Raw genomic sequence first — 22,161 nt, 5'->3', positions numbered from 1 at the left:
GCTTCAGCAAGTCTGAGATTCCAAAACCTTTTCATTTCACAGGTAGCTGTTATTTCAATGTTGAACACAGCTTATCCTCTACTGCTACAATGAGCACTGCGCATCTATCCCCTTATTCAAACTTCTATTGGGTTTTGGCTTGGGGACATAATCCCTTCCCCGGCTCGCTCACTGGCAAAGCCACATAGAATCAACTCATCAATAACACTTTGTTTACAGAATACAGATGACTTTGCTCAAGAATCCCCTTAGCACAGCATAGGATATAAAGACATGAATTGAGTGTAAGCTCATGACAATTTCATCTGAGCTTTTTTTTTTTAAATACTTGAGCTACCATTTAAGCAATTGCAGCAGACAGAGATTTCACATTGCAATTGTATCCAAATCATTTCGGTTTGAGCTCGGCCCGATGAAAGAGTCTGACAAACAGCCAGGGTGCCTTACCCCTTTGTCTTGACTTACAGGTATTGCTTCAATTGTACACTCTTTTCTTAGGAATAGAAACAGACCCGGCAGGTTGGCAGCAACAGCACTGTTTCCTTCACCCTCTCTATAGTCTGCAGCACTGGACTGCAGGACCGCAGATACATAACAATGAGGAGCTTTAGGCCCATAACTTCATCATGTCACACTGAGCCCGGGTTTCCTCATACTCTCTTTAAAAACACACAATACCAGTGGCTAAGCTCACTATAAGATTCTCAGCCACTGTGGGAGACTGTTATTTCAAAGACTATCAGCAACAAAGAGCTTGAGATTGATTACAAGTTGATAATCTACATTTTAGGGCTATATAAAACAGTGGCAATCTCTAAAGCAAGTCACTATATTAGATTTGTTTCATCCGTACGATAAACACTGATGATTTCAATCCACAAGAGTACATCACAGAGATTTTCCCCCACAGCAGATGAGGACTTTAGCTCAGGGATTTCTTACAGATCGCTTTGACAAACATATTACAGCACAGATGTGTTTTTTTGATGTTAAAACGCTCTTGAAAGGGCTCGGTAGAACAGAGAAAAGCAGGCGATTGTGTAAATCTAAAAGTTGGACACGTTTGGACTTCCATGATTCATCCACAGATCATTTCTTGAAATAAATCAGATCTTTGTCTATCTGCTGAAGAAAAACAAAGTGCTGAAATCCTGCTTGGCTGAAAGCATCTGTGCAGCATCAGAGGGGCTGGGTTAAATGCTTTGGGCTTTAGTCCTGGTGCCCAGTTGTTTGGACTCTTACTTAATCTTTTCCTTCTCCACTGCTCACTCGGCAGCGCTACGACCCTTGGTGACCTATCCAAAGAAGATTAATTGAAAAGCAAAGTTAAACTAGTTGTTTTTGGAGGGCTTTAGCCTTAATTGACTGATGACTGTTGCTGTTTATCTGTTCCTGCTGCTTAAAACCAATCCAAGCCCCGCTAACTGGTCCATCTAAAAATCCAGCCAGGGTATCTATGTCAGCCTCTTAATCACTCCGGGGTTGTCTTAATCTAATCTTTCCCCCCTAAGCATGTCTTATTTACTTGTTTTCTGCTCTTCACTTTTCCTTGCAGAGGGTGATTTTTTCCCCTCTACAGCACTTGTTTAAGAACAGACCTTCATCCTCAGTGTGTGAACATGTGGCTTGATGGCAACCATCAAACATATTTGAAGAGCTGTGAACAAAAGGCACAATGGTTCTATCATATGCCAGTTCAATACACCATTATTTTCCATTGCATAGTTAATGCATGTGGCCCCTCCCAGCCAACGGGGTGGCATTGATTCAATAAAATAGATTAAAGCTCACAGTGTCTGCATTCTAAATATGCTCTCTCAGTGTCACAGTACCAGACATACAGTTAACCAACTGAATTAATACTGTTGAAAATGAACTGCCAATAACAGAGGTATAAAAATGAAGACAGCACAGCCATCAAGAGAAAGCAAGTCCAATCAATCTGTATCTTAACTCACTATAAACTACTAAACGGTCTTGATTTTATCTGCCTTTTAGCTTTTTTGCATGAAGATTGCATGAAGTCAAAATCAGGTGATGGATTTTTACAGAAGTTCTCTGAAATTAAGCTTCTTTTCAAATGTCACAGTTTCAGTGGGATACTATTTCAGAAATACTATGCTGCTAAGTAATCATTCTAACTATTTTGTAACCAATATCATAACTAAGGTTTAAATTAAAGAGATACTCTACCTACATAATTGTCTTTTTCTAAAAATAAGACCGTTAAAAGATGGTTGTTTTGTCCTTCAGAACGGAGGCAAATGCGAGCTACAGACAGAAGTTGTGTATTAAGCCATGTTTTGCCTTTTTTGGTGAAAATATGGATGTTTGGAACATGCTGAGCATACAGATGGGAAAGCGAGGGAGTGAATTATGTTGCAGCAGTCGTTTGAGAGGTTTATACTGACTTTTAGAAAGTTCGGTTACACTGTGAAAACTTGCTACCATTGGAGTACACCTGACGTGAATAAAGCTGACCACAGCCCAGGACAGTAGCCAGGGTTTAGTACTGACGTCATGAGTCTCCTCAGCACACCACAAACATACCAAAAAAAGGTCTTTTTGAATTACTTGGATTTTTCATATTTTAACTATTTAATTGTTCAGTGAAATTTTGTGTAAATTTTATTTTAGCAACATAAAGGTCTTAATGTTGCTGTGTTCACAGTCTTTTTCACACTATCAGGACTAAAATTCTGCGTAGAAATGCCGAAGACTATTTAATCATTCTTATGTTGGCCTAAAAGTATGGCAAAGTAATTACATAGTCTGAAAATAATGGAATTGGCTTATAATATACCAGCCTTATGTAATTTTTTTTACAACTGTAAAATGTAAAGTTCCTTCATATTGCCTAAAACAAGGAATTCCTCAAAAAATACAGAGCACATGACCTCAGTGGTAACCAACCTTTAACAGCCAACTTTCAGGCTTACAGGAGGAGAGTATTTGATACTAAAAAGCTTGATTTGGGGTGGAGTACTGCTTTAAGGAAAAAATTGGCAAACTATTTTTTTCCAAACTGTGTGAAACAAATTAAGTGAGTCTGGTACATACAGCAATTCCTTTTTGATGGCATAAAACAACAAAGTCTGTGACAGAGTATCTCCCTTTGGGGAATCTATGATTGCATCTTTAGGACAGATATCACAAGCAAATTATTTATTTCAGATGCTACGTAATCTAGCTCTGACCACTTGGGCATGTCCACTTCAACCGTCATAACTCAGTGACTATTATCTAATGGAGCTGGATGGGCCAGAAACTCCACAGTAATGTGTAAAGAAAAGAGAGAAGGATAAGGAAAGGAAAAGGGAAGGCAGGCAGAAAAGAAAGATTACCCCTGTGACATGACTGCACTGTCAGCCCCGTTCATCTAAATCTGCCAAATTTGATGTTAATGAGGTGCAAAATCCCATGATAATAGATGCCAAAACAGAGCATTCGTGGCTCTTTGTTAAGCAGTGCTTATGAATGTAAAACACTTCAGGCACCATGTAAGCAAACAGTACAATATTCATTGGCTTCATCATTTGTTCTGAACTATCCAATCAGGACAATCTTGGACTATCACTGGACTATACCATGTCATGTTTTAATGTGCTGACACCAACACACATCACATGGGTATATGGTCCATTTAAGAAATTTGTATGCCACTATACTACAATAACACAGTCTCAACACAGAGCAGGGCTTGTGGAATGTGACACTGGTGTTTTTGAGGGTTTCAGGACACAAAGTCTCTAGACACCCAGAAAATAAGTTCTGACATATAGTAGCATCCTAAAATTTTAATATGAAACTGTGAGACACTAAAACTAGATGCTGAAGAGTTGAGAGATTATCTACCGTATACTGTATATATTTTATTGACTTGATATGTGCAAAATTTTCAGATGGCATTATGCAATGTAAGCAAATACCAAACAAACATATTTGGACAAGATTCTGTCTGGGGTTTTCTTTCAGTCCTGAAAGCTGTTTTAACACCAAATGCAAACATAACTGTTGGGATTATCAGGTTGGAAAAGCTCTGAAGAAACTGTGAAGAACAGTATGAATCAAAATTAGGACATACTGTATGTATGTATCTAAAAGATGTTTACCTTACTTAAAGTGGGCTGGTATTTGGTTGGATTGAAATACATGGCTTTTGAAAGGAGAAATTGCCTAAAATACAAAATTGCCAAAAAAGGAGGCTGTAACATAATTTCCCTGGTGCATCCCCAGGAGAGTACAGCAAAAATTGGAGGATTTGTCCTTTCAAATTAAGCCTGTACATTCAAAAATGAGTCAAGGAAAACCATGGCCATAGCTCCAACCAAGCCCAACAAAGAGTTAAGCATTTGAAATTCTACAGTGAAGCTAAACTGTTCTTGAAATTCAGCTGGCAGCCGGCCTCGCTAGTCATCCGTCGATTTGATGTGCGCTTCAAGAATCTGGCCCAAACAGACAAACTGTGAGCCAGGAATCCAAACAGTCTGAGAAACCAAGAACCTTCCCTGGCAAGTTAAGTTCACAGTGCCACTGTGGCCTGAGCATGTAAGGTAGTCTCTCAGTCCTCTTCTATGCTACTGTGATGCTTTTATGTTGGTTGAGAAATAAAACCAAACTTCTCTGTGCAGGGTGTCATTCTATTATTTGTCATGAACCAAGAGGGTGTATGAGTGTTTTTGAGGTTAGTAAGGTTGTGGGTAAAATGTATTTAGTTGATTTTAGCCCTCACTATGCAAACAGTCACATTTTCCTTTGCTTATTTATGCTTAAATGTCTCTTAAGGGTTCTGAAGTTAACTAAAGAACAAATAAATGATAAACCTCACTGGATAAAAAGCTTTTTTATATCCTCTTAAAGATACCACTCTTACAAAAATCACTTTCAAAAACTCCTGAAATGTCCTGCACTTTGCACTTGTTGAAATGTGCTATACAAATAAACCTCGCCTTGTCTTGCTCATGTGATCATTTATTTTTCAAGTATGAAACAATACAAATATTGCTTTTTGTGTGAAATGACCAATGACTCTATACTGTAAATGAATTGTTGTGAGAATAAATAGGGAACCCCTCTATGTCTGTAGATGAAGATGTGACAGTTGCATTTTCATAAATCTACCCCAGACAGACTCTAGTCCTGATCATCTGCACTCTTAGTCTGTCAAATTATGAATGTACTGCAAATGTTAACAAGAAAAACTTACAACAAAGAAAATATATTTTTAAACTACTGTAAAGCAATTAGTAAAAACCTTGAAAAGATCACACAGTTCTTTCAGTATGTAAAAGACAAAGTGATTTTACCATCACTGATGACCCTGACACAAATTCAAGCCCATAGTTTCCATGGCAATTTTCTACAAAACAATATGTGGAAAAAACTGCCACTGGCTCTTTTGAAGAATACATCAATGTATCTGTTATATATTTGTTGATAGTGACTAACCAAAGTGGAAATTATTTCTCAAAAAAGGCATTAATCTTGACAGACCTATACAAAATAAAGAGCTATATGTATTGCAGGTCACTGATTACAATGCATTTATGCTGTTTAGGTTAATGAAACCAAATGTGACACAGTGTTTGAGGCACGGTTGTCTGGGAGGCGAGTTTTGTTTTATGTGAGCTCACCAAAGCAAAGCATTTCTGTCAACTATGTTGAAATGGCAATAAAGCATTAACTCCAGTACCACTGACAAATATTTTATTACTTTTTTACCTGAAGGTCAATTTCAAATAACCTTAAAAATCATCTGTACCTAGAAAACTAGACCAATATGAGCAACATTTATCACTAAATGTGATCTGTAGAAGCTACAATGCTACATACATGTAGCTTCATTACTGGGGTTTAAAATGACCTTTTAATAATCCAAATAATTACATTAAATGTGATATTATATTTATAGCTACAGCATGTAGTTGTCCACTTATGTATGTATGTCCACTTAATAATGACAAACTGCTGGTAATTCATGTTTGACAATTTACAGTGAAGATATCAGATATCATCTAATGATACTGTTGCTACTAGTAACTGAGCTAACATAACATTAGCTAATGTTATAGTTTCAAAGGGTGATGGGCCTAGCAGCTGCTCTGAATGGTCCAGACAGCCTGATTAAGGTGACTCAAATATTGATATGATGTGTTTAGACGTATAACAGAGATTTAGACCATTATTTATTTTCTGTTAGCATTAGCTGTTGGTCAGTCCTCAACTGCTATCTAGCTAGTATGGCGCCAGAAAATCACGTTTGCAAGAAGTTAACGCTAGATGGTTTATGTGATCTCTTTATATATTTATGAACCAAGCACCGGTTTGTTATTCAGGTTAAAGCCGGAAGAAGCAGCTGGCCTGACGGGCAACTGAGTGAAGTGGAGCCTGTGGAGGAATTACCAGGACCGTCAGGGTGACACAGTCCATTGAGGGAAGCACAGTCATGCGGCAGAGGGGAAGGCGACATATCAGCCTCTCATAATCAGCAGAATTCGCCAATGCCGATAAAGCTTTTATCAGCCGATACCGATGACATGCCAATAATATCGTGCATCCCTTGTACAGACACCTTCCTGAGATGCACATATCTGAATATGACTGCAGAGTAGTTTCACATAGCCACTGAAAATGAGTTGATACATGATCACAAAATAGACCCATGCTCTAATAAACACTGAATTCTGGACACCTATCAGATCATAAAACATTCTCACACTGTATGTGTGTGTCCATGTCTTTTATGGTTTTTGGTTATGTTGGTGGAAAGGGTTGTGTCTAATAATCCATAGCAAGGCCAGACTTTGACAGTTTTTGCCTATAAAAAAGAAGCAGGTCCTCTGTCTCGAAGGGCAGAAGCAAGCTTATTATTACTAGAAGAATAAAAGTGTGTTAATGAAAGCCGTAGCAGGGAATGAAGCTTCTTGGACCACCTGTTCAACATTTTCATATTCAGTGAAGAAGAGCTCAGGTTCCCATATGAGCACCTTGCCATCTGTTTCAAAAATATATTGAATTTTGGTATTCAACAACAGTGCATGCTTTGCTAAACACAGACACCTCAGAGCTTGCTCATTTCAGTGCTTGCATTTACAATTTGCACAATATACTGTGTTACTGTATCTTCTGTTCAGTATAGTCTGTGTATTTTGAGAAAGGTCTGTTCACTGAAGGAAGACTTCAGATGAGCATCTTTGGTTGATAGGGGTTTTTGTGACTAATACAAGCTGGTAAAGCTACTTAAAAGTGATTATCCAGACAAATGACTGAATGACGTTAATCTAATGGCACACAGTTTTGTAACAGGACCAAAAAACAAAAAAGTATTAACTGCTCCATTAGACTTTAAAATAGACAAAGTAAGCATGACTAAAACACTACTGAAATTATATTTTAAATCAATTATACCAAGGACCATTAGCGTTATCAGGACACGCAAATACAATTTTGATGTGGCTGTTAAGGGAGTTCTCAGCAGCTTATCAGAAATAACACCAACAAAGAGTCAGCTAATCAGCAGATAAAGACAAAGAAGCACTGTAGACTGAAAGGTGCAGTGTGTAGAATTTAGTGGCATCTAGCAGAACAGACTTGGCAGGAATGGAATATATATTCATAAGTGTTTTAATTAGTGTATAATCACCTGAAAATAAGAATCGTGTTTTCGTTATCTTAGAATGAGCCCTTTGTATCTACATGGGCAGCAGGTCCTCTTCCATGGAGGCCGCCATGTTTCTACAGTAGCCCAGAAAGGACAAACCAAACACTGGCTCTAGAGAGGGCCTTTTGTGTTTTTCGCAAGTTTTGTGGCCATTGTAGGTTCTCCTGCATGTTTGGAACAGGAGGGTGAGGGGACGGGTATTCAGTTGGTTGCAATCTGCAACCTCACTGCTAGATGCCACTAAATCCAAAACACTGGTCCTTTAATTAATGTACCTAATGCATATTTAAAATGCAGTAATAAGGTCTACAAGCAGATTTTATTATTAACAGGTATTTTTTTTTGGATAAAGTCCTGTTTTTTAAAGTATTTTTGACATTTTAGTTGACACTGACATTAGTAAACAACGTAAAAACCAGTGGGCAACTGTTCAAAGAATTATAATAAATAGGCTACCTTATTTTCTTTCTGACTCTTAACATCATTCTCATGAGTCACATTAATTAGGTTAGTGTTGTTTATAGCTGCCTTACAATAAATATGAATTGATACTCAGTGAATTTTCTTTGTTTCTTTTGTAGCAGTTGCAAATGTAATGCATCATATGACCTGTATTTTTGACTTTGGCCACTATGCCAAACTCACCACACCGGGCCTGATAAAGTACCACACATCCATATACAGTAATTTTGCAGTGGTGCTATGACAATTAATGAATTGAAATCTTCACTTAATTCTAAATTAATTCCTATGCAGGAGGCAATTTTAGCTGGACTGCAAAAATCTGGCTTATATCTATCTGAGGACTCTGAAAAAACTAACTGGACAAAGCTTCATTTGATTAAAGAAGGTACTGTTTTTCTACATTTTTGATCTTAAACACATGACTTGTTTTCCTCATAACCGAGGCTAACTGAATAAATCAGGAATGCATCATGGGAACACTCACAGTACGTCATTAGGGCAACCCCTGCCCTTTAGCCAAGTTTCTGTGACAAAAATGCATTGAATAGGCTTGGGAATTTTATCAGTAATCAACTATTATGTTTGCAAAAGTTAAACTTGTCTTTGTAGTTACTGAGATGCCAAAATTATCTTAAAGAAATATGGATACAATAACTACATGAGGAATTCATAATTTATAGAATAAACACGTAATTAATAGAAATATAATAATTATATAAATTAAAAAATAAAATACAATATAATATAATGTCATATAATATAATAAAAAGGCTTTTCTATTTAATTATCATTAGTAAGTAAGTAAACTTTATTTATAAAGCGCCTTTCAAAACCTTACAAGGTGTTGTACAATGCAAATAATTGGGAAAAAAATGTGTATATTACAGACATACACAGTTTGATATCCTGTACTTGTACTGAAACAAGAATGAAATTTGTCCAGACCCACATGTGTGCATATTAAATCCATGCCTCATTTCCGGTTCAATACAGCAAAATAGTTGAGCTGGGGAACAATATTTCAGTATTTTACACCTTGATGAAATGGCTTTACAAAAACATTTAAATTCAGAACAATAACTCAGACTGACTAGCCTTTTATAATGGACACAGATTTGCACAGTCCAGTGAAAACGATGTTCCAATCATATTTTTGATTAAAATAATTGCAAATATGTCAAAAAATCAGGTGCTGATTATGTCTGTATGTAACTGCAATTTACAGCCATTTTTTTTAATAAATGAAAAAGCTTTTTTTAAAGCATTAAACTGTGCAATGTTAATAACAATAACCTAGATATTAGTAAGTTCTTGTGTTATCTTTATAAAACCATACAGACTGAAATCTGTATAAAACTAACTTTATAAAACGTACAAACACGGAATTGGGGGGCACTGTTGTTCTGCCGTTAAGCGGAGGTGGTCACAGAGCTCAATCGATGTCCATGTTGTGTAAAAAATTAGGCATTAAAGAGTGGTATAAATGTGCACGGCTAGCAAAAGCATCTCAACACTCAGTTCCAACACTTATGTTGTACGTCACACAAGACGCCAACACTGTTGTGTTACATGTCACTACTCTGATTGCGGAACACCAGCATGCTATCAAAAAATCACACACTAGGGCAACATTGTACCAGTTTTGTTTGGTTCTGTGTAAATCGTAATGAGTTTGGCGTAATGAGGGGTCTTCTTTACGGCAGTATTGCGGGATCTCTGTTTAAAACAGGCTTGTAAATATATTGTACTGTAGTTGAAAACTAGAGACAAAAGAAAGAAAGGAGGTCGAGCACTTACCAAAACTTTAACACTAAGCAATGGTGGGGAAGACAGGATCAGACACCTGAAAAGAAACAACAATTTAAATGTAAAATTACATTTCACAACAAGATAACCATTTAGGGCAGAATGGATCCAGATCAATTCATTTGAAATGCCCAATCTTTGGTTGCATTAGTTCTTTGGGCACCTGATTCCTCTCACTGACTTACATTCAATTGTTTACTTTAGTAAAGTTACCATTAAAGTGCAGCGCTAACTTCTAAAGTGAAACACTAACTTTTGACTGCAGGGGATAAACTCAAAAATGATAATTGTGACTGAAATTTCTATTTCTGGTGTTGTGAATGTCCTACATTCTGTTTAGATACAGGTAAGGGTGGGGGTGGAATGATTTTTGTCTCCAGGGCCCATAGATGTGTATTCCTCTAGCTGAGGAATGCTTTTGTTCTGATAAATTGACATTGTCAGTTTCCCACATTGCCACAGTGTCTCATATACTATAGGGAGCAGTAGTGGGAACACAGATGCTACATACGATTGGCGTCAGTCAATGTGACAGTTCTTGTTTTTTCTTTTCTTTTGAGGGAGGGGGGGTCTATTTTTCTAAATCTGAACTTCCAAGTCGAGGAAGCAGGAAGGAATAGGAATTAATACACCTACACTCCCCTTCTCCCTTTAGAATGGCAAAAATCTCTTTGTACTCACATCATAATTACTGGTGGGCGCCAGTTTGGGATTGTTATCCATGCCTCCTTCATACTTTTTTTTTTTTTTGCAAGTATAATACAATGTTTTGAGAACATGCAACTGACAACTAAGTCTTTTCTCAACTTCACTTCGGTTTCTTTACGCTGTGTTAATGTTAAGGAACAAGTATTACTTGAAGTTGCATTCCTTCTTCTAGCATATGCTCCCTATTTTCAGAGGCGCTGTTTTCCACATGCACAGCGAGTAGCCAGGCGCGGAGGAAAAGTAACCAGCAGCCGAGGTGCTGGGGACATGTTTCTCCAGGGAAATGATGTTGATGAACAAGCTCTATTTTGGTGTCTTTTCATGCAGTCTGACACTCTTGTTCTATTCAAAATGCAGTCTCAATTACTGAGTAATTTTAATGTGTTTACCTCAAAACCTGTTTTACTTTTCACTTTTAATTAGGAGTGTTAGCGTAGAGCACTGAACACAGGTACTATACTTTGTGTTATCACAAAAAGAGAATGCTTTTCTTTATTACTATCAGGTAATTTGTGTGTTTTTAGTAAATGATTGATAAATCTTCATATCAGAAGACATAAAAATAACCTAATAAATGAAGCATAAATATTGTCTTAAAGCAACTTCTTCCATAAAAATTTGAATAATAATAAGTATGTGTAATAATTAGAGCTGAAACAATTAGAGAATTAATCGGCAGCAACTAACACTAATTCTCTGGTTCTAACTTTTCCAACATCAGGATTTGCTGCTTTCTTCTCTTTAAAATCATTGTAAAATGAATATTTTGAGTTTTGGGTTGCTGGTCAGAAAAACAAAATATTTGTCACAATATTTTGTAACTATTTGTCACTATATAATATCTTACATAACATAACATATACATAACATATACATAATATCAATAAAATATGTTACAAGTATACTGTAGATATACAATGGTCTATTATTGACAGAAAGGAAAGACTTTAATCATTACGTTTATAAATATAATTGGTGGTAAACTACATGTAAGTGAACCTGTAAGAGCAGCTGTAAAAGTAGAAGAAATGTTTAAGCAAAAGAAACAAATCTAACCAATACCAGACTGAAACTGACCACAGTCACTGACTATGAGGCAGAAAATGCACCTTAAAAGGGACAGTTCACACAAATCCTGCCAAAATGTATTTTTTCCACGTATCCTTAATGGTATCTAGCCTTGCAGATAAATCCAGCTTCTTCTGAAATATATATATATCTGCCACTGAAATTTCTGCTCAGCACCCCATACAAAAGAAGTGCATGAAATTTAATTTGTTGTTCACAAAGCATTGAAAAGTGACAGAAAAACTCAAAAGCAATGTGCCCTTCAGAAAACATGTCCTGTTTATTCTGAATACTTCACAGAGCTCATTGTCAACGGTCTTTACTGGGACCAAAGCCACAAAAAAGTGAAATCTGTCTATTCTTCTATAACACCATCATCAGCTTTCCCCCAGGCACCACCATCAAGGCCAAACCGCTGCTACTCATACAGCATATACCGTAATTACTGTGCCATCTACCCATACAACATTGAATAATAAAGTAATAGCTAGCTAGGGACCTTATTAAGTGTCAAAAAAAATATTCCTCACTTCCTGTTTGCTTGTCTCACCATCAACTTCAACTGTGCACCACCACTATGCAGTTGTGATATTTTATTTATACCTTTATTTACCCAGGGTAGATTTACAGAATGCAAACATTTTTTAGCAACTTCATGCCTCACACGCACACACAGTAAACATATTCACTCTTGGAATCTAATGATACAAGCATTCCTTCATGGCTAGATTTTCTGCAGCAGTGAAACACCTATGAAAAATTAGTGACTCCCTTTCCAGCTAAGAAAATGTGAAAAGGATTCTCAGAAGGTTCAGGGTTTACCAAAATATAAAAATTACTACTTATAAAGTAGCACCAATAAAATATCTGACCAATTGCAGTGATTTTTTTTTCCATGAGCAGTGACAGAAACGTAAAACCCATCCACTAAATTTGATTGATCTTAGACTTACAGTCTCTGAGATACAGATCCTAACAAAAACAAAAGGGTTCCAGTACGTCCTGTGCTAAGAAGTCTAAGGAAATAGCCAGCTGAGACGGAGTTAGTTGGTGATCTGGCCAACAGTCGTGGAAAACACAGGTCAGATGGGCCCGTGGGTTTCAGTTTGGCTGTCAGTTGCTAACTGTAGCCAAACCAATAAATTTAAGGCAGAGAGTTAATGTCCCTTCTTATTCTAACACTGGTACTTCTAAAATACCTGTAAGCTGATATGGGAAAGTTCCCAAAATGTTACTTTCTTGTGATCCTCCAACGTGTACTCCTAGAAATATCAAGGCCAAATTATTCACCTGAAACTACTTTAATAGGAGCGTTGCAATCTCCTCATGTGTTTGATAGTTTATAGCAAAATGGCAACGGCTTAAAGTTTCCCAGTGCAATTCCATAAATAACATACAAAACATTTATCAACAGCAAACTAGCAATATTTATATCATATTATAGCACAAAGGTTGAGAGAATACACACAAACTTGCACCCACCCATAACTCCATTTTACACAGTGGTATTTTTTATTATTAATAAAAGTATGTAAGCAGCATAAAAAAACAGCTTATACAAGTAGAGCTTAACAGGAACCAAAGTCTTAGCCGCATTTGTAAAGCTGCCCTAATAAATGAAAGCGACATCGGTGAATTACTCTCAGCCTGAAGCCATGGCCAAAATCCATAACTGAATATGATATCAGGAAATACTGTGCCTACAACTGACTATCACAATCTAACCTCGACTTCCTTTACTATTGTTGGGTGCAACCTTACACAACTGCATTTAATTAACCATACATTTCCTGCAGATGGGCCATGCTTTTACATTAGATTACATCAGGTTAAACAGGCTAAGATGTGCCGTCACACCACGGACCCTCAGAAATGTTCAAGGCATATTTTTTGACAGTCAAATAAAATGAGCTAATTTCGCTCAATGCCAAATCCATTATGATAACTTAGGTTCAACTATTTTCCATCTTGTAGACGAAGGAAAAAACACAAAGAGCTAAATACTCAAATTATCGAAGCCATTAAACGTTCAGATAAAGTAATTTGCTATCAAACACAAGTGATCATCCAAGTACATTGGACCATTAACACAATTCTAAAGACCCACAATCTGTCAAAGAAATGTAATTTAGGCCCTGAAAAGGTCTTTATTCATCAGGTTATGATGGACAGGATTCAAAGAGACTAAAAACAAGTGTACATGTGTAACACCCTTCTTCTAACCTTCATCTTCTTCTTGGTACTGCACTCTGGATCATTCTGCTATTTTTATAGGTTATATATGATGTGTTTGAATACTCATGATGCCTTTTTTTTTAACAACAGCTAACCCAAACATGCTTCTTGTACATATCTGCCAAAGCTGAAACGGTGGGTCCATTTCCTCTGTGGACACATGCTTTCTAAGTGCTCCTACAATGGACAACTTGATTGGGCCTTAATGTTTACAGCCTGAAAAGGTAGACCAAACCAATGAAAAATACATATCCCTCAAAACACCTTGGCCTTTTCCCTGGGCTTTATGGTGTATTTATAACCACTTCTTTACAGCATCACAGCAAAGTGAAAGGCATGTTCAGATTAAATTAGTGTGTGGTACCTTTTCTGAACTAGGCATGGTACAGTACCACTAGCTTTACAGGAATCTGCCTGAGGGCAGACTCGAGTGCAGAGAATACCCTTGACAGGAAACAAGTGGCTCATCTGATTTATATCTGCTAACCATTCATGAGAGGTTCATCTGGACCAAGAATATGTCCAGCCCTCACTTAAAGGTGAGCAGGCTTGCAGGCTGAATGTAGCAGTGACTTTCAAAAGCCCCAGTTTGCTTACACCTCTTGATGATGTAAATATACCATTTCAGGAGGGGAGGCATTGTCTGAAGAATCATTGTCTTGTAATTTTCATCTCCTACAACTGGGATTCAAAATATAGACACCTTGTTACAAATAATAGACCTCTCTTTGGGTCCTTATATTAACCTTTCAGTCAGTACATGCTGGGAATGTGGAGTGAAATAAACCTCAACAAAATAAGCTAAAATAATACTTAAATGAAACATATATGCAAATCCAGCAGTGAGAGCCACCACAGGAAATGTACTTTGAGTTCAGACGGCCTGGAATGCAATGACTAGTCTAAAAACAATTCCAACAAGGCAACAAGCACAAGCGTTCAGACAATAATACTGTTAATAATAATACCTTGAAAACAAACTCCCAGTTTAGTCAAATTTATTTGGAAGAGAAAATGAAAGCCAACAGTAAAATTACTGGAAGAAGAAGCAAATCAGTGTTGTTTATGAGGTATTTTTATATATTTCTCAAGAACCACCCATCCAAACAACTTCACACTCCTCACTGCACTTCCTTGGGTCCTCAGCAGTACACCTGCCAAGTGTGAGGTCGATTGGATGAATGGTTGTTGAGATACGCGAAGGACACACATACAGACAGATAGACAGACATACAGAGATTCCTTGCTTTATAGTTAGATTTGCGTTGTGAAGTGGAAGGAGCTTTTTCCAGTGCTGATTTCGAAAGTATAGAAAAGGACCCATTCATTTTCTCTATAGACAATGTGAGGTGACTGACAGTTGAAGTACCTCACCGGCTTGTTTGGGAATGAAACTCTCCTGGTTGAATCTCTGCTTCTTGATAAAAAGGATAAAAAAGATAGAAGCCTGTGTACAAAAAACATAATGTATGACTTAAACAGTTGAACATGTATCTGAAAGCTTTTTTTCCCTTCCCTGATCAAATGGGCACTGTGCAAAACAGAAATGCTATGAATACTTTTTAAACTCCGTTCAAACTGCATTTAATTCCATTGAAGGTTAAAATGTATATAATGTACAGTATATTTGTTTTCCACAACTGACTGCTATACTCATATTATACAGCTTTACAAAATGATGTTAAACAAAGCCATCAACTTTTTATAACATTAATACTGAAAAAAATCTTTAGCAAGTAAAACAAAGAAGCACAAGTTGCTGAAATAGTCTTGCACAGTAGCATTTCTGACCATTGTTATTCTACATGCAGTAAGTAGAAGGGCATGTAGCAGACTGCCATCGTGTCTTATCTATGTTCATCGAATTACCATGCACCTAATTATTATAGAACTAACCATCAATACATATACTGTGTATAGTGCATAATACTTTTATTGCACTATTACTAGTGTTATACTAGTATCATAATGTAACAGCTTATTTTTGCATTCCACATATTTTTAAAAATTTCCTGTATTGTGTTATTTGTTAATTGTACTACTCTACATGTTTCTACAAATTTCCTCTCAGGGACAAATAAAGTGTTTTGAATTGAATTGAACTGAATGGAAATGAACTGAATTAACTACATTTATACCACGTTCATGACTCCCCTTCATCTTCAGACACAGTCAGTCAGACACAGCCTGAGTGTCTCCCCTCCCTAATCTCAGCTGTGTTTTCTGGAATGTTACAGTCTGTCATTCCTCACCTGCCCACAGGTTGCCTCCACTGAGTTTCACCTGACCCACTCGGCTGCTTATCAAGGTCTATGTTGTCTTGCTGCCGTAGCGGTCTGACCCAGCCTGTTACCGATTTGTGTTGTTTGTCTCCTGATTTCCAGATTTCCCTTGCAAGTTTCTGCATTCAAGCCCTCCTTCCTGTTTGCCAGTTGCCCCATGACCCGGTCCCAAAGTCCACCGTCAGACTTTCAGACTATGACGTGTTCCTGATAAGTCTGTGTAGGATCAGGTTTGTCCTTGAGGGCTCTCTTGTGAACTTTTCGAGCCAATGTGTGCACTTTCTTTAAGTCTTTAATGTTAAGTATCAATGCCAAGTGTTCCTCAAACAGCATTTTGAGTCCTTGCACCCTCCAGCACACAGTGATGAAGACGTCAAAGTCTGTGAAGGTTCAGTGCTTGGAGTGGGCATTTTTGTTCTTTCAATCTCGACTGTAACCTTAATGCATCAATAGGCCCTATCTCAATACAAAATACAATTTAGTCTGCATGTGCAGTATTTATGTTACAAGGAACACTTGCAGAGAGACCAGTATCCATAGCACAGAGCTTCTGCACTGAGCTCTGTGGTCCTGTCAAAAAAATTGAATCTGTGGAGGCTCCCACCAGTGTTGCAGTCAACTCAGAGATGATGATTGGTTAATGGTCACTATGTTGTTCCAGCTGTCACTGACAACAGTGTCACATAGAGGAGATGTTATGAGCACTGCGATCACTGTGCTTCTACTGCAATTACGTTATAAAGATCTCACAATGAACACTGCAAATGCTACTGTATAGAACACATTAATTTACCTTAAATCTGCTGACACAAGCAATGCACTGAATCAACATGAAGCTAATTCAAAGCACCTATGCATGTGTTTTTATGAAAATTTCTCAGTATGATTAACTGGGGCCAATGTATAATCTCTTCATGCAATGTTATGTTGATAACTGTAATAAAATGTCACTGTTCAGTGCAGGACCAAGATGTGTCATTTTCATTGTATTTCTGCTTTTCCTTATTAATTTCAACAATTCCAATAATTTTCTATGGAAACTGATTAATTCAAAGTATATCTATACTTTTGGAACAAATACTCTTTCATGCATCAGAAAGTTATGTTGCCTGTTTTTCTGGAATGTCAAGAAAAAAAATGCTTTCTCCAGCATTCGGCAAAACAAACTCAAATTCCACAGAGCCACATGAGCTCCACGTACCATGAGGGCAACACACAAGAAAAACAAGGGCCCCTCTTTCCCTATGAAAAAGTATTCATGTAAACAGATAGTGGAGTCTCATAATGATATTAACAGAAAAACTTTGTGATACCAGGTTTTCATTGAGATATAGTTACTGTTAGGGTTGTCATCCCATTCCTTAGTGAAAAAGATGGCTTACGTCTTTGTGCTTTAATCATTAAAGAAGAACAGGAAATTTTGCTCACTGACAGGTGGCAAAACAAATCTAGGGCTTTGGTTTATATGTTTCTTCCTAATTTAATGCTTCTACAACAAATGAAAGTTAGGCCAGTGAAGGGATTTAAGAGATTAGGGAACCCATCTAATGTACTGGATCTGTCTGATATTAACACAAGTGACCTCAAACCTGACACGTAAGGTCCCTCTCACCCTCAGCTTAAAGCCCACAGACTGCAACCTAAAAAAGCAAGCAGGGAGCTCAAATAACAAGCAAGCCAGATATAGTATACAGGCTGTATGTCAATGCCGAGGACGGCTGCACTATACGACTTGATCCACGATGCACGCTACATTCAATTGGACCCATACAATTGGATAATCCTTTAATGAAGCAGACTCTGGGGCGACTCACTAAGACCCGGGCCATAACCTCTAACCTCCTATATGACATGAGAACACTGCAAGTAAAAGCACATGTGGAGGGACAAAGAAGCTTTTCTCTTTATGCTGTGACAAACCAACAGTATGTAGAAGCCCCCTCCACCTCTTCCTATATACTTGTAATAGCATTAGCAATGCTTTAAACTCTAAATCTTACAGCATTAGTGCTCTTAACAGCACCATAAATAAATAAATGGTGTCCATTTAGTTAAGCCTTGGCTTTTTGTTTGTTTGTTTTTATATCCCTCATGGAATTCAATATAGGTTAATCAGTATGAGCGACTGATTGACATCATGATCAGCAATCAACATCAACAATCAAGAACACCAGACAAGACGAAGAATTCACATTGAGGCGACTCTGCCACAACAAACAGCACCTCAACATAATAATATGTATTTCTGTTGGTCTGCAAAATATCAGAAAATTGTGAAAAATGTAACCCTATTACAAGACAAAAGAGTCAATATTAGACACTTCTGCAAGGCCTGAAATACATTCCCTGACAACATTTCTTTACATACAGTACACGATAATGAGAGTCTCATCCAACCTCAGAGCCTGAAACCTCACTCAAATTTTAATTATCAAAGCAAAAGACTTCAATTGTCGGGTCGGGCTTTTTGGTTAATAGAGCTTTCCTTACTTTAAATGAGTAGCTCAGATAAGAAAACCCCATTTGCAAAAGATATGGCCCAAATTCAAAGCATCTCAATTTTTGAATGGACCACATTCAGATGAGTCAAGTTCAAATCAAGATCTAAAAATCAGAGTTCAACTGGATATTTTTGATTAATTATTGATTAATGATTAAACTTTACAGATAAATACCATAATAGAACAAAGAACTCCTGCACACTGTCTTCTGTGCTTGCAATTAGAGGAGACTTATTGGAAACAATGTTTCAGGTTATTTTCTTATAACCTGATGAAGGTCTATTATTGTCAGCTTGTGGTCTTCTCTGACGCACCTGTTTATCTACAGGTGCGCAAAGGTTCTCCTCCACAGATAAATACCATAAAATCGTCTCTTGGGTATTAAATAGCCTGTCACTCCTCTATTTTGCATACACAGTCTGAATAACACACACAAACATAAAGTAATACACCGCCTTGATGTATGGGTGAGTGTGAGGTTATGTGAAGACTCAGTGCCAGGTGTAACACTGCCAGAACAGAGACAGTGACTTCCAGCCAAGAGAATGATTTGGGTCAGTAGGTAATTGTATTCCTGGACCACAGGGGACTTGTTGGCAATTAATCCTGCCAATGAGCCATGTGAAATATTCACACGTACAGTGTGCCAGTAGACTGATAAATGCAGCTCTGTTCACATAGCTCTTTCTAATAGTGATAAGGTCAAATTTCTGCTGGTGACACTCTCGACTCAGTTACAATGACAAGATTAGATTGCTACAGAATAAAGAGTGTTGTACCTGATGTAGCGGAAAATCATAACTCTTCCTACTCAATTTAGCATTGCCTTTTATCACAAATATTGGCTAAGAGTTAAAAAAGCTTAAATTATCAGCTTCTTCAGAACGGATACCCTGAAACCTCCGATTTTACCAAATACCTCAAGACTTTTTATCTTTAGAAGCTTCCCTGTTCCTACCTCGCTTCTCTTCTCTCAATTACGTTCAAGGATACCCATGCCAGGTTAAGAGGTAAATTCAAAATGGGTGTAGAATTACTCCAAAAGGCAAATAGCACAGACTTTAAAGGATCATTTACATTCCCTTTTTATCCTACAACACTTCCCTGGTAGTAGATGATATCCCATTATAGCTCTGTATAATTACAATCCCGCTTTGCTGTCGAGTGAGCATTGTAATGTGAACACTTCCTATGCAACTTCATGGAAACTTACAAGAGTTTAAGTTGAAATAGTAGAACCACTAGTAGAACAACCAGACTAAGTCAAAAAGTGGTGACACTTGATCGACCAATGGTGTCACTTCATCACTCAGTCAGTCAGAGACAGACTTTTGAGTTTATAGTGCTGGCCCACTGCAGTCCATCCAAAAAGAAATAGGAGTTTAAATTAAGTTAAAGAAGCTTCTTTGAAATGTCAGGTAATTCAAAATGTTAATATTTTGTGACCTTTACACCATAAATACATGTTCTTTAATTGGTTGTACTGCTTGCTGTTGATAATCGAAGGTAAACCAATGTTTTAAGTTGTAACTCTAACCATGTCCAACCTTTTGTCATTATAATCTGATTTATGTGGTTTTCAGTTCATATGTTTAAGGTTTCCTGAAAAAAGCACATGACGGAACAAGGTCCTTTAAGCAAGTGTATCCTTTCACGTCAGTCATGACGTAAAGTGTGTGTTGACAACTCATCCAACTATGAAGAATGTTCATGATACGGGTTGTGGGTCTTTTTTGTATTGGGAAATGGAACAATAAATGCAGGCTGCAGGCAAAGTCTCGAGGAGAACAAGAGACCTTAAACTAACGTGATGATTTATGTAGAAATACAATAATGGTCACCAGCATGCGCCTAGTTCAACATTAAAATGAAGGACCCGGACGCAGCTCTAAAACAAACTGAAAACAAATAAATCTGAGATGGTTGATTATTGACTCAACCCAACCAGCTTGACTGAAAAGGGGAAAAAAAATAATTTAAATAGGGAGAAAACCTAAGATCCTTAAAAAGTTCTTCATGCTTGGGGTGAAACAAATGTAAATATTTTTTCTGCATTTCAATGCCAATCAACCAGCAAAATTCCCACAACTATAACCATTCTTCCTCAGTTTTATCAATGGGGGTCCCACTATGACAAGTTTGCCATGAGAGAAAACAGAAGCTACATATGCACATGTTTACATACAATCTCACTGTTCAATCTGCACTCTAAACCTCTTGATGGTGAAGAAAAAAATAGCTGTTTAGAAGGCATCATTAGTTATAGAGTAATCAAGACTTGCACACAAAAACAGAAAGTAATCAAACCCTTAAAGTGATTCTCCTTAATAAGAAAGATAATCTCCTCCACGTTGGCTTGATTCTCCTCAGCTGAGTTGGATCCTCAGTGTAATTGCTCTTGTTTATCATGCCTTAATTTGTTGACAAGATTCATTTGGACGACTTGTCTTGAAAACATACAATCTGTCCCAATCTGGGGATGCCAGCATCTTGAAATTAAGGACAACAAAGTAGACTGAGAGCAGATTAAGTCATTTTCAGAGTGTCGGAGATGCCGAGACTGATGTAACACTATGATTAGTGTCTTTCAGTGCTTCTTAAACTAGTAGAGCCACCGAACTATCTCAAAACATTCTCAAAACAACTGTGGTTGTAAAGGAAACTGGTAGTGAACTACAGTCATTTGAATAAATTGCACTGGTTATATTTATATTTATATAAGATAATTGTAAATCTGATGTTTAAATATACAAAGTCTCTAACAGGGTGTTTAAAAATCAGCCAGAGCATGATAAGCTTTGATGGCTACTAAAACAATAATTAGGTCATCAAAGCTCTGTATCTCTGTCCCATAGTTTTTTATTACGCATTTCAATTCTGACAAAACTCCTCTTTAAAACCTCTCCTCAGTTTCTTCCCAGTAAAGCTTCTGTAATTATATTTGCCCTGGTGCACAGCTGTCTGGCACCATTGCTTTAGAGCAAAACTATGCTTCACAACGGTCACTCTGGCCACAAGTGACAATAGTGGGACAATGGTAGATACTAAAACATGATGTGACAGTTAGAGTCACAAAGTCAGAGAACTGAACTGGCTCAGTAGAACCAGTTACACAGCAAAATCTACCCAGACTCTGCTAACATTAACCACCATTAGCTACCTGTCATACTAGACCAAGTTACCAAAAATTTACACCAAAAGCACCAAAATCTCTGCAATGAGGCATGTTAGAAAAATAAATTTACCTCAAGTTATGCATGTGTATGACTTTAGGTCCTGCTGTTACTACCCAACTATTGACAACACAAAAGGTAACTGTGCACTGTCTCTGTAATCTGATATCTGTGGTGGATGTGTCCTCAAAAATGTGAATGTGCGTTCCAGACTTTTGAGAAATTTACATTGGGCCAGCGCTAGCGACTGGAAGTGAAGAGAC

The 22,161-nt window shown here is 37.3% G+C and overlaps 1 protein-coding gene across 1 annotated transcript in view; it reads right to left on the bottom strand.

The window, feature by feature from the left end:
• LOC121901160 (LIM domain containing preferred translocation partner in lipoma) overlaps window positions 1-22,161 on the bottom strand; it is a 136,625-nt gene that overhangs the window by 102,649 nt on the left and 11,815 nt on the right. The window contains exon 2 of the mRNA XM_042417867.1: window positions 9,923-9,968. The gene's annotated coding sequence lies outside the window, so the exon portion shown is untranslated. The remainder of the gene's footprint in view (window positions 1-9,922; window positions 9,969-22,161) is intronic.

This window comes from Thunnus maccoyii, chromosome 7 (assembly GCF_910596095.1).
Source record: "Thunnus maccoyii chromosome 7, fThuMac1.1, whole genome shotgun sequence".
In the NCBI taxonomy this organism is placed as follows: Eukaryota; Metazoa; Chordata; class Actinopteri; order Scombriformes; family Scombridae; genus Thunnus; species Thunnus maccoyii.
The sequence above is the reverse complement of the archived record's forward strand: the minus strand, read 5'-3'. Positions and strand labels throughout refer to the sequence as shown.